Raw genomic sequence first — 14,360 nt, 5'->3', positions numbered from 1 at the left:
CCATTGTTTAATTTGAGCCAGTGGTTTCCGGTGCTAGGCACCGGCACTTAGTTGTTAGCACTAGTACTTATGATAGTTATGACAGTCTAGCATGTGGTGGTGCTGCTTGTATTATTTAGAGATGAGCACAGAAACAGCTGTTTGTTAATTAAGTATATCTTGATAATGACTAATACCTGCTTCCCAGACCATTCCTATACCTTGGAATAGTCTCAATTGTCACACCTGTAAGTGTCTGATGGTTAGTAGTTGTGTTTTACTGTCATTGGAAGTGCTGGCAGGGGCAATGGGTGGTGCAAGCTGCAGTGGCCTCCTGACAAGGGCCTCAGCACTTTTTTTTTTCACAAATTAAGCACTAGCTAGCCTCCTACCCCAGGCAGTTCAAATCTCCTTTTGTGTACCTCACAACACTCTGTTTAGGAGGGAGACCCTCTTTGTATTTATCCAAACATGTTAACATTTCTTAACATTTGTGGTCATCCTCTTGAATAAAAGCACCACTTGTTGCAATGCAGTCACTTGAACACCATAGTCAGCCTCTTTTTTTCTGCTCCACTAGCTCCCTTTGTGTATGCATGCCTAAATGATTGAACATGTCGTTGTTTTTGTTAAGGAGATTGGCTTAGTTTGAGGGGACCTACGTTTAGGGGTATTGCACGGATGGAGCTTAGAAGGGATTTGGGTCTGCTGGTGTTTCAAAATGAGCTTGTGTGGATGTTTTGTTTTGCACAATTGTGACTTTGGGTAAAGTGTTTTTTGCCTGGCCGAGTCACACTCCCTGGCCCAGTTCAACCTCCACCTGTGGGTGGTGGGCAAAATGGCCATCTGCTGGCCTAGGCCCTATAAACCAACCACTGGGTGCAGAGAGAACATAATTTGGTAAATGTATAGGGAACATTTTCCAATACTTTATAATAACAAGGTCTCTCAGTTGGGTGGAAATGAATCTTCCTGTGGTATAGTACAGGAAACAGTTTCCTATACTTTACCTTAGGAGATCTTCATCCAGTGGCATTAATCTCTCTGTAGTAGTAGTAACACATATTTTATTGTATAAGGTTAATTAAATCAATCACAATATATAATACAAAAACACTCAAACTGGTTTAAAAGGTATGTTTGAAAGCAATAAAAAGTCAGCCCAAGTAAATTTCCAAAATGGCAGTCAAAATTGGGACAGTCCACAGCTCGTTCCAACTCATTTTGGTCAATGAAGATTCTAAGTATTTGTGCCATGGGTTGGCCAGTCTGAGGTGTACAAACTCCTGCCATACATGATAGCTCAATGTACTTTCTAATGCTTCCTTTATCTTTTAACAAATTTTAAAATATGCACTCCACCAAGTTAATTGTTGTTACACAAGGCTGAACTCCATCTCTCTACATTGAAGTATAGGGAAATTATACATTTGTATTAAACTTGGAACAAGTTAGTAAAACATTTTTATGATAAACATTAGTGTAAATTCATTGTATGTATTTATATAAATGTGGCCAAAAAATGCAAACATTCTACAGCACACTTAACTTAATTTTGAATAAATCTTTATTCATTATTGTTTGTTTAAAAAAAAAAATATTTATTTGTTATGCATTAAGTTATTCATAGTGATGTATAAAATTAAAAGCACTTTAATTATATTTTGTTAAAAGTTAGTGTTAGTAAGTTTTAAATTCAACACCTTTGTTAAAATATATTATAATTAAATAATAAACATATAATAATTGTAGACATTTTCCTTAACATTAAAATATAATTATGGTTATTTTTCCCTATCTTAAATAATTCATTTTAATTGAACATTATTTCTTATCAGGTTTTAATAAACTTGCTATCTCCATTGTTTTCTACTGTATGGTGTTGCAGTACCAGTGTCTGGCTAGGTGTGGTGGACATTTTTTACTATGTTTTTTTTTCTAAATTGCTGTTTCCATTATTTTTTGTGGGAGGGTATTGCATTACCAGTGGTTGGCCATGTGTGGTGCTGGACTTACTACTCTTTCTTTTTAGGAGCAGTAATACAAACTTTTGAATTTTTCTCCACCACCTTTTTTTGGGTTAGAGCTGTACAAGTCTACATTTTTCATTAACTTTACACTTGGATTTTGTGAATAGCCCAAAGTGGGAAACCTATTTAAAAATTACACATGTATATTGCTAATAAGTCTAAGTTGCATTTGTAATAGTCCCCATAAAAAGTGAAAACGTATTTCAGTAGCAAACAGTGAACAGGACAACTGCATGGTGGCTGTGCCCTTCTTCTCCAGCAAGGTTTTGCCATTATTCCATGGTCCCACTTATGATAGTAACATTGATGTAGCTGTCTAATAGCCCCATTTCATTAATGGTGGAACCGTGTTTCCTGCCCTCCCTTGTGCAAGGTGGTGAGTGAACAGATTTATGGCGATGGTGAGGCTGGGGAAGTTCGGGGACATGGGGTGAGTTAAAAAGATCTTGGTATATGGATTTGGTTGGGGAGTTAAATTTATTTAGGAAAGGTGAAGACAGGGCCAACCCTCCCTAGTCTTTGTCAAAGCCAGGGTGGTATAGTTTGAAAGGGTGGCAGGGAGATACAGAATGTTAACCCTTGTTGACCTTTGATTTCTAGGTAATATTCAGTGCGGTTGTTGCAGGTTGTAGGTGCAACGATAAACCTCGCTGATCCTTGGGCAAGGCCATAGAGAATAGGTAGGGCAATACTAAATGTTGTCCAAGGAGGACGGTTTAAAGGCACCCCCAGAAGGGTTGATTGTTATTTCCCAGGTGTGGTCAGGCAATGTGTGGTTGGAGGTAAAATCCCTTTTGTTTTTCACTTGTCTAGGGTCAAGGAGTAAATTTGTTATGTGAGTGTTGCCAAGGCCAAATATTGATTTCTTTGAATAAGGTGTCAATAAGAGACACCGTTACCTACCACTTAGCACTGGTACCAAGGGATCAATGTATCCTATCTGTAAAGAAATAAACAAGTGCAGCAACTTTGTCAGAATCATCAAACATGATGGAGGATGACACTCAAGCACTGCATACATCACCAATAAAAATGCTGAAAAGGGTCACTTTCCACACACTCACACATACTGTTAGAAATTGGTTTGTTGGTTGATTAGGGTGTGATCCCTGGTCAAGCAATAGCCACAGTATGTGGCAGGGTGAACCACAAAAAATAATTAAAATAACATGTGCTTAACCCCTGGTAGCTTGGCACAAAAGCAGTCAGACTTTACTTAAATAATTTAGAGGACTTTTCAATGGCCCTGCTCAACTCAGCCTACCTATTCTGACAATTCCCTTACAAAAACAACCCTTTGGCGAGGAATTAATATAGATGTACAAATGGTGAATGGTGAAGACTGAATAACATGATTTCACTATTCTTACTTTGCTCATCAAATTTATTATACATTAAGTCATGTTTTCATGTAAACAAATGTTAAACACATGCAATGCATTTAGAACTGATATCCATGAATGCATAATTTACATCAGTTTACACTCAAAATGTACTAATGTTTTACTTATTCTTAAAATATTTGGCAATATTACAGTCTAAGTTGGCATTATTATACTACAGCCAACGTGTGTTTTGCAGCAACTGAAATGCCACTTTTTCTGGGCTGTTGGGAAATCAATATGAAAAACAAAAAAGAACAATTGGATCATTAATATCAATCAAATAACGTTCTAGTATTGGATATTCACTGTACCAATATCACACAATTAAAAAATTACAAATTCAAAACCTCTCATTGTTTTATTTCGGAACACAAATCATTAAAAAAAGAAATTGGCCCCAACAGAAATTCTGAATACGAAGATGTCCCTTAATCCAACCATTGCTAATGAAATGTACATATTTTCCTCTGTTGTAGCTCACTATATTTATATGTAATTATACGATCTCAATCGTGATGTATGTTTTCACTAATGTATATCTGCTTACCTCTAGAGGCACATGTACAGTATTATATATTAGTTGTGATTCACTTCCCAACAATTTAATGTTCTTTCAAGAGATCTATTACCCAAGGTAGCTTCACAAACTTCTACAAAAACCCATGCTATGTCACAGGACTCTTACCTTGTGGATACGACTGTGTAGTTTAGGATGATAGCACCACAAAGTGAGGGATACTGAGTCGGTCCTGTGAGAGCAGAGATTTTACTGATGAAATTTATAATTAATAATGTACTGATCATTGATGAACTAATGTGTGATTTTTCCAATGAACGATAACAAAACGGATGACTTTTGTAAATGGCCACCATAATCCATTTTGTTTTCTACTTAGGCTAACTTTAGCTTATAATGGAGTTGCTTTTCATTTCTCAATGCTTACTCAAAAAGAGTGCGTTTAATAGTTTATAGACATGTAAACATCTACCCCAAGTGGAATTTTGTGTTATGCTTTACAAGGTCAGACTCATTAGGTCATTGCTAGAGTTTGACTGCCCTATTGTTTAGAGAATGTCAATAACGTGTGTTTTTTCCTCGAGGATGGAAGTAGATGCAAAAATTTGTTAGAAGTTTCTTCCTGAACACAGGATTTGACGAGATGAAACAATGGAGACACAGACGAGGCAGAAGAGAAGAAGACATTTTTATAAATTGTGTTTAGCTAATGATTTCGTCAATGAAGCTATGGCGAATCAGAACTTAGTGTAATATGACTGTGTAACTTTTAGTTATCTAACAGTGGTTTTATTGGCTGAATGTACAACACCCCCTGTCCTGACCAATCATGAGCTTTGTGAAAATTATTTTAATGTTCTGTCATTTATTTTTTGAGTCAGAGAGATTTCTCGAGACCTTACCAGACTTTTCAGTAATATTTTCAGATTTGGATTTATGAAGGAGTTTTGCAGCCATGTAGACTTAGGGGGGATTTTCAGATCGTTCCTACTGATGGTATCCCCTTGCTGAAGTGAATCCTGTTGTTATTCATTGATCTTATGGGTAATGTATGAAATGCAAATTGTTATATGTGTCTTTTGTTTAACAGGTACCAGCTGAAACTTGTGAATTAATGGCTGCATAATAATAATTATTATTTTTGATATAACCCAAGTTAGTATGTTTTTCTAAATTTGTATTACCTAAAACGTTTATATGAAGACCAACATGTTATTGCTAATTAGAGGTTAGTGAGGGTGCCTGTCTTTACATGCTCATGATTCATATTGACGTTCTATGATCTATTGCTTCAATGAATTTTATCTTTAGTGCTATTAAGTTGTGTTATAACTCTTGAGATAATTTTTCATTTGCTTTGATTAAACTCAAATATATGAGGAGTTCTAACCTACCATTGATGATTCTTTATATGTATCATTTGTGTTTGAGAATTATTTTCATGACTTTAGCATTGTTAAAATAGGGAAATAAAATTTTCAAACCTTCTTCATAAACTGGTGTGGACATTGCAGTGTAATCAGATTGTCGATCTCTTACTTTATTGATGTTTATTGTGAAGATTATGACTTGTGCTATTGACATCCTCTCTTATCAATGTTGTGTCGGTCCATTGGACTAAGGCGCAACATCCACTATTTGGGTCTGAGATGATAGCTAGGATTTCTCTGTGCTGCAGCAGTTTTACGGTTATGTCATTTTTGAATGATGTCATGGTGATGTTTGTGAAAGAACTTTCTTGAAATTGTTTTTACAAATTTTTCTGAAATGTTTTATGGATCTGAGAAAATTAGTTGCTAGATGCCTTAAGTGACTTTCCCCAGTCCTTGGAGACGCTCTATGTTGAAGGGTATGTTCTTAGCAGGGTTTGATTGAATCGAGTGAGGTGAGATTTTGTGCTTGCACAGCTTGAACTAATTTGCAGATGATTGAGGTGTTCATGAGTTTAGAAGGAGTGGGTGTACTCCAGTAGAGTTTATAGGGAGTGGGAGTACTCCAATAGGTATGAGAGTAGGGAAGCTGCATTCTTCATTTGAGTGTGGCACTTAATGCAGGAAAAATTGTCCACGTGTTGTTGATAAGAAGGACTTAATGAGAGAGGTCTAAGACTCCTGAGTATATTAACAAGTGTAGAGAGACACTTGGTACAAGTGTAGAGAGAAACTTGGTACATGTTGTAATTTGTCTCTTTAGTAGACCGATTGGTGTGGTTGGTAAGTTGAGTTTGTGGGATAATTTGTGCGGTTGAAATTATAACTGGGATTTGGTGAGTACTAAGTGCACTAGGACAACAATCCAATTGACCAATTGCGAAGTGAAATTTGCAGGTTGAATTTTGCTTACGAACGTGGGCAACTGTAAAAAAGAGTAACTGTAGATGCGCAAGCTGAATGCGAAATTTGGAAGGTTCCTAATGCAATTGTGTTACCCTACCTGTAATAAATAGACACATTTGTTTTCTTTATTTTTGGTTTAAGGTTTGCTCGCAAACTAATATTGTATTAGTTGGGTGTGTTAGTTGTGTGAAAGTCAAGCCGAAAGACTTTGTCTTGTCTCATCGGTTGCGCTGAGAGAAGGTGTGTGTATTAGTGTAATGTAAGTTGTGCCGCGCTAGGATAGGTTGGTTGGTGAGAAGGGTCGTGCACTCATTCGTCCATCAGTCCGACACTTGTGTAGTGCGATTGGAAGGTGAGAGCGTCAAAGAGGATTGTGGGATTGTAGTCACTCATTCTGATTGGTTATTTTTGAATGGATTTCGTTGTTTTGTTTGGTTTGAAATAGATTTGTAAATCACTTATTGGTTAAATTGTTTTTTGAACAAATTTTGTTGAAAAATTAAGATTTTCAAAGCTTTAAGAAGTGCCTTTAGAGGTGATGAGCATATTCCTGCAAGAGAGGGAGAAATGTGTCCGCCAGAAAATACTCTAGCTTATATCGTGATTAAGGTGAAGGATACGGGAGCGTGCCTTTGGATGAAACATTGAGTTAAGATCACAAAGAAAGAAGGTTGTTTGGCTTTTCCAGAAAATTTTACTTTTAATTTGAGAATTTTGGAGAATCTGAGGCAGAAAATTTACAGTTTAAAACCTCCTCTGAGACCAGCTCAGTATGAAGCTTTAGAGATTTGCGAGATAGTAGCTAAATAGCAACAAGCTTTGAAATTCGAGAGGAGAATGAGGAGAGTAGAAAAGACAGTAGCAGAAGCTAAATAAGACGAGGAGCAGAAGGAGTGGAGACTAGCTACCCTACAGGGAATTAGGTTATTTCCTGCAAGAACAAAGGATGATGAGGACAAGTCAAAAGCAGAGAAGAAAAAAGAAAAAGAGCTTTTTAGTAAATAAGGAACGAAAATTAAAGGAACTGAAAAGAGCTATGTTTAATGATGATGATGAATTGGATGAGGATGAATTATTTTCTCAGTTTATGCGAAATCATCCACCACCATATGCAGCTCAAAGAGGTCATGGAACCGGTGAGAGTAGAACTAGTGAGAGTGGAACCATTGGAAGTGGGATTGTTATATGAGTCCTACTGCATCATCCACCTTGGGGTTATCACAGAATATCCTGAAAAGAGAACAAGTTCAGATGCAGAGTAGTTTTAATGATTCATTGAACAATGGATAGGAGTTAGAGATAAACATTCCTGAAACTTATCCAGAAGTTCCGATTGTACGGATGACTACTAATTTAGTGTTGTCCCCAGGTCAACAAGGGCTGAGTGTAATTCAGAAAGAGCCTGTTCAAATACAGATTCCTCAAATGCAGAGCATGAGAACAATACAGACACAGAATACTGGATCTCTTGCTAATCCAGATGTGATTTCAGTACCTATTTCAATGGGTCCGCTTATACCACTATGGCCCTCATTATGACATTGGGGGTAAATCCCACTTACCGCCACTCTGACTGCCGCCAACATACTGCCGCCGCCATCTGCTCACCATTTTATGACACACACACCAATCGGTCACTATTCAGGCCCAAACACAAGTCCGCCACACCAAAGGTCAGTGATAAACTCGCCGTATCAAAACCCACACAGTTACACCAAAAGAACAACGCCCATCACATTATGACCCACGAATCACCACGGTGGACATTCAATGGTGGTAAACCATTGGTGGTACATACTGCCGAGCTCAAAATACACATATACAAACAAAACACCACCACATTGGACAATTCAAACTACACACACCTGACACTCATACACATACCACACCCACACACCCACACCACCGTAAAACACACATCCTCAGTACCCACAACCCTTAATGACTACACACCATTGGCACAAGACAGACACCACGACCACAGACAAGACCAGACCCACACACCACCTACGCCAGTGGTCTCCAAACTTTTTAATGCTGCGCCCCCCGTTGAAAAATAAAAATTATTGGGGCCCCCCTCAGAATTTTTCACAAATATTTTATAAAGATGCCAATGTTTAAATAAGTCTAGACGGATTTAAACATTGCAGTTAAGTACTGTTACCTTTTTTTGAACGCAATAGCATGTTTCTGCTTAAAACAAAACACTGTTATCTGTGTAATTCTTCTTTTGGCCAGAGTCTGGCACCCCCCCTGGGATCCCTTGAGGCCCCCCTAGGGGGGCCCGCCCCACAGTTTGAAGACCCCTGACCTACACATATACACCACCCATGCAACTTTCATCACACACCCCTACACATCACCCTACACACCCTTACCCACACTACTCACACAACACCCATGGCACCACAGAGACACCCCAGATTTTTAAAGGAAAAGCTAAGGGTCATGGTGGAGGAAATCATCAGGGTAGAGGCACAGCTGTTTGGAGAACAGGTGCAGCAGATATCCCTTTCTAGGAAGATGGAACTATGGCGGAGGATCGTGGACAGGGTCAACGTCATGGGACAGCACCCCAGAACAAGGGATGACATCAGGAAGAGGTGGAACGACCTATGGGGGAAGGTACGTTCCATTGCAGCAATACACCAACTCACTGTACAAAGAACTGGGGGTGGACCCCCACCTCCTTCCCCACAGCTAACAACATGGGAGGAGCAAGTCTTGGCAATCATGCATTCTGAGGGCCTGGCAGGAGTAGCAGGATGACTGGACTCTGGTAAGTCAACTCTCTATTATTATCACCCCCCTACCTGCATTCCATCACATACTCTCACCCTCACTCCCATCACTCCACCACTTCCCACACACTCTAACATCACATATCACCCATCCCAATGCCAAACCCTGCATGCACCACCAATGCATGGACACGACTCACAGTCCTTCATCAACACCTATCACTAAAGCATGCACACTAGAGAGAATCAGCTAGCCCACCATATACCATCACACACAAGTGAAAGCTGCCAGGGCGAATACAACCAAAGAGGCCAACCCAACGATGCATAATACGTCACACATAGAAACAATAACAATGCATTCACATCCCCACAGGTACCCCAGCCAATATCCGCAGAGATGAGGTTGCAGCAATATCCAGTCCTCCCACAGAAGAGGCCCACAGTGATGACAGTGACGCTGATCACATGGATCTGAATGACCAACCTGGCCCATCAGGGACCTCTGGACTGCCGGTTACCCAGCCACCGTCACACACCACCACAGAGCCTCCCCCCTCAGGAAACACCACCACAGCATCACCCAGCGTACCCCTACCTCTGTCCACAGGACACGTCAATCAGCAGTGTGTACACCACTACAGGGACCCCAGGGCACACCTCACCCACAAGACAATCAGGGACATGGGGTCAGTGGGGGTGGGCACATGGTTCAGAGGACAGAGGCACAGGACCACAGGGAAGCTGGGAGTACTGCTGTGCGACAGGGGGAGGACAGGCCCAGGGAACCGACTCTCCAGGAGGCACTCACCGAGATCCTGGGAACATACCAACATTCGAAGGACTCGCTGGGCCAGATCCTGGCCAACATGCAGGAGAACAGGCGGCTGCAGGAAGGACAGTACCAGGGGATCAGGGAGGACTTGCAGGCCATTAACATCACCCTGGTCTTCATAGCAGGGGTGCTGGCAGACATGGCCAACATTACGAGGGAGGCAGTATCACAACAGCGGGCCCCTGCCACTAGCCAGACATCTGAACTGCCTTCCACCTCTGCTGCCGCTAGTGGACTGAGGTCCCTCCACAGGACCAACAGGCCACCAGCACCCCTCCCCCTGCAGAAGGTGAACCACCCTGCAAACGTTCCTGGCAATCCAGGCAGAAGCCAAAGACTATTGTCATGGCACCCGCCAGGAAATGAGACTCTCCTGATTGTGACCCTATGTCCCACTCTGTTACTCTGCCCCCTTGAACTGCCATTGCTCCCCTTCCTATGTCCCCTTGGACAATGCACCAGTGCACCAAATAGACTGGAACTATACCCTGGACTTTCTTCCATCATCACCCCAGCCCAATGCACTTGCACCTCTACTCCTTAGCACTTAAATAAACACCCTTTGAAAAAATACAAGTATGGAGTATGTCAAATGATTTAAGTATGTATTTGTTTAACCAGGTTCAAACATTGCATTTCAAATGTACATTAATGTTCACATTGGAAGACCTGTATTTGGATGCAGTGATCACACCAGGAGCGATACTGGCACACCAACATCTGTAAAATCAGTTACCAAAGGGTAAAGTGAGTGGGAATAGAAGTGGGAAAAACAGCATGGCAGTGATAAAGATAAACAAGAAAGTGTCAATGAAAGATGAAGTAACACTGTCCTACCTGTGTGTCATTGAAAGTAATGTCGGATCACTGCAGTTCTGTTGTCCTCATCTTCAAACTCTGCATCCTCCTCCTCACTGTCCACAGGGTGCACAGCTGCCACAAGGCCATCTCCAGCCTCCTGCTCCTGCAGAAAAGGCATATGGTGTCTTAAGGCAAGCTTGTGCAACATGCAGCATTCCACGATGATCTGGCAGACCTTCTTGGGTGAGTAGCACAGGGATCCACCTGTTAGATGGAGGCATCAAAACCTGGCCCTCAGGAGGCCAAAGGTACGTTCTATTATCCTTCTTGTACAGCCATGTGCCTCATTGTAACATTCTTCTGCCTTGTCCAGGCATTCCTCACAGGGGTCAGTAGCCATGATAGGTTGGGGTAACCCGAGTCACCTGCAAATATGGAGGGACAACATTTAGCCATACACCATCCCATATGGCCTACACCATACCCACACACCAACATCCACTGGTTTGGGACCAGGGCTCACCTATCAGCCACATCCTGTGCCTCTGAGGTTGGACCATCACATTTGGGATGCTGCTATTCCTCAGAATAAAGGCATCATGCACAGACCCAGGATAATTAGCATTGACATGGGAGATGTACTGGTCCGCCAGGCACACCATCTGGACATTCATGGAATGAAAACTCTTTCAATTTCTGAATACCTGTTCATTTTGCCGGGGAGTAAAAATGCAATATGTGTTCCATCAATTGCCCCAAATATGTTGGGGATATGTCCCATTGCATAGAAGTCAGCCTTCACTGTGGCCAAATCCTCCACCTGGGGGAAAACAATGTAGCTGCACATGTGTTTAATCAGGGCAGAAAACACTCTGGTCAGCACTATTGAGAACATTGGCTGTGACATTCCTGCTGCCAAGCCCACTGTCACTTGTTAAGAACCAGTTGCCAGGAAACGGAGCAGTGATAGAACTTGCACAAGATGGGGGATCCCAGTGGGATGACGGATACCAGATATCAGGTCAGGCTCCAGTTGGGCACACAGCTCTTTGATTGTGGCCCTGTCAAGTCTATAGGTGAGGATAATGTGCCTGTCCTCCATTGTTGCCAAGCCAACCAGGGGTCTGTACAAGGGGGTATGCCTCCATCTCCTATTCATCTACAGCAGTTGCAGTCTAAGGGACAAAAGAGTGAGGAGCCGGTCACAAACTGAACATAGTAGCCACAACAGTACAATGCATGAAGTTAATTTGAAGTAGTTAATTGGCAATTGTCCTGTATGCCCAACTGTGACACAGTTATAATCCAGGGCCTCCCCTCCCCCCTGAAATGGCATCCACCTGTCCTGTGAGGAGGGACCAGTGGAAGTGAGGTAATTCTGCTGACGTTTTGCACCATTGCGGGAGGCGGTCGGGAACCGCTGTGCAACTCCTCATTGGATAATATTGGCCCCTATGGGGTACAGTGGCCAATGGTGATGTACGTCGGCAGTGACGGTATGCACCGCCACGGATGTCAACGCCATTTTCTATCTGTACTCTTACTTGCTACCTGTCCTTCAACAGTAGAGGACCTACACTGCATGTGCTGCTGTGACCTGTGTCTGGCAACTACCATGGCGCATGTGACTGCAGAAAGAGCCCCTGCCTTCACCTTGGAGGAGTTGCAGAGACTGGTGGATGGGGTCCTACCCCAGTATGGACTGCTGTATGGGCCTTGTTAGACTTTTCATCCTTGGTGTGGTCTCCCTTAACTTTTTGCCTCTGTTTCCCAGGTTGTTGATGTGTGCAGGACTCTGATTTTGCTGTTTTTGTTTCTCTGGGCACTTTACCACTGCTAACCAGTGCTAAAGTGCAAGTGTTCCTTTACAAAATGTGTATGGAATTGGCTTATCCATGATTGGCATAATTGATTCATTAGTAAGTCCCTAGTACAGTGCACTAGAGGTGCCCAGGGCCTGTAAAACAACTACTAGTGGGCCTGCAGCACTGGTTGTGCCACCCACATAAGTAGCTCTGTAATCATGCCTCAGACCTGCCACTGCAGTGTCTGTGTGTGCAGTTTTAACTGTAAATTTGACTTGGCAAGTGTACCCACTTGCCAGACCTCAACCGTCCCTTTTCTTACATGTCAGACACCCCTAAGGTAGGCCCTAGGTACCCCCAAGGGCAGGCTGCAGGGTATGGTGAAGGTAGGACATATAGTAATGTGTTTTATATGTCCTGACAGTGAACTATTGCTAAATTCATTTTTTACTGTTGCAAGGCATGTCCCTCTCAGGTTAACATAGGGGCTACCTTTAAATCTGATTAAAGTATACATTCCCTTTGGGAGCAGATGGACATGTGGAGTTTAGGCCCATATTTATACTTTTTGACGCTAAACTGCGCTAACGCAGTTTAGCGTCAAAAAGTTTTGCGCCGGCTAACGCCATTCTGAAGCGCCATGCGGGCGCCGTATTTATTGAATGGCGTTAGCCGGCGCAAGCAGACCGGCGCTGCCTGGTGTGCGCGAGAAAAACCACGTACACCAGGCAGCGCCGGCGTAGGGGGAAAATGGCGCATGGGCGTCTTAAAATGGGGCAAGTCAGGTTACGTCGAAAAAATCATCGTAACCCGACTTGCGCCATTTATTTTCGACGCCCATCCCCCATCAACATGACTCCTATCATTGTAAAGATAGGAGTCATGCCCCCTTGCCCAATGGCCATGCCCAGGGGACTTCTGTCCCCTGGGCATGGTCATTGGGCATAGTGGCATGTAGGGGGGCACAAATCAGGCCCCCCTATGCCACAAAAAAAAAAAAAAAAATACTTACCTGAACTTACCTGAATGTCCCTGGGGTGGGTCCCTCCGTCCTTGGCTGTCCTCCTGGGGTGGGCAAGGGTGGCAGGGGGGGTCCCTGGGGGCAGGGGAGGGCACTCTGGGCTCATTTTGAGCCCACTTGTCCCTTAACGCCATGCCTGACCCAGGCGTTAAAAAGCGGCGCAAATGCGCCGTTTTTAGCCACGCCCACTCCCGGGCGTCTCTTTTGCCCGGGAGTATAAATACCACGTAAAGGCCTGGGAGTCATTTTTTAGACGGGAACGCCTCCCTTGCATATCATTAACGCAAGGAAGGGGTTCACGCTAAAAAATGACGCACATTCCGGGAACTTTGGCGCTAGACGCCTCTAACGCCATAGTATAAATATGGCGTTAGTTGGCGTTAGTTTAGCGTCGAATTTGCGTCGAAAAAAATGACGCAAATTCGGCGCAAACGGAGTATAAATACGGCCCTTAGGGTCTCTGAGCTCACAATTTAAAAATGCATCTTTTAGTAAAGTTGATTTTAAGATTGTGTGTTTGAAAATGCCACTTTTAGAAAGTGAGCATTTTCTTGCTTATACCATTTCTGTGACTCTGCCTGTTTGTGGATTCCCTGTCTGGGTCAGTTTGACAGTTGGGCTGATTGCACCTCACACTAGACAGTGACACAAAGGGAGATGGGGTGTAGCCTGCATATCCTGATGAGCCACCTGTGCTAGGAGGAAGGGGAGGAGTGGTCACCCACACCTGAAAGGGCTGTGCCTGCCCTCACACAATGCAGTCTCCAACCCCCTGGTGAGTGTCTGAGGCCTGGCATGGGCAAGGCAGGAATTCACATTCAAAACAGACTCTATTTTGAAGTAGGCCTACTTCAAAGGATAAATTGGGTATAAGAAGGGCACCCAAAACCACAGATTTTAGAACACTTCT

Source organism: Pleurodeles waltl, chromosome 1_2, assembly GCF_031143425.1.
Source record: "Pleurodeles waltl isolate 20211129_DDA chromosome 1_2, aPleWal1.hap1.20221129, whole genome shotgun sequence".
NCBI classification, from domain to species: domain Eukaryota; kingdom Metazoa; phylum Chordata; class Amphibia; order Caudata; family Salamandridae; genus Pleurodeles; species Pleurodeles waltl.
This window is presented reverse-complemented; position numbering follows the sequence as displayed.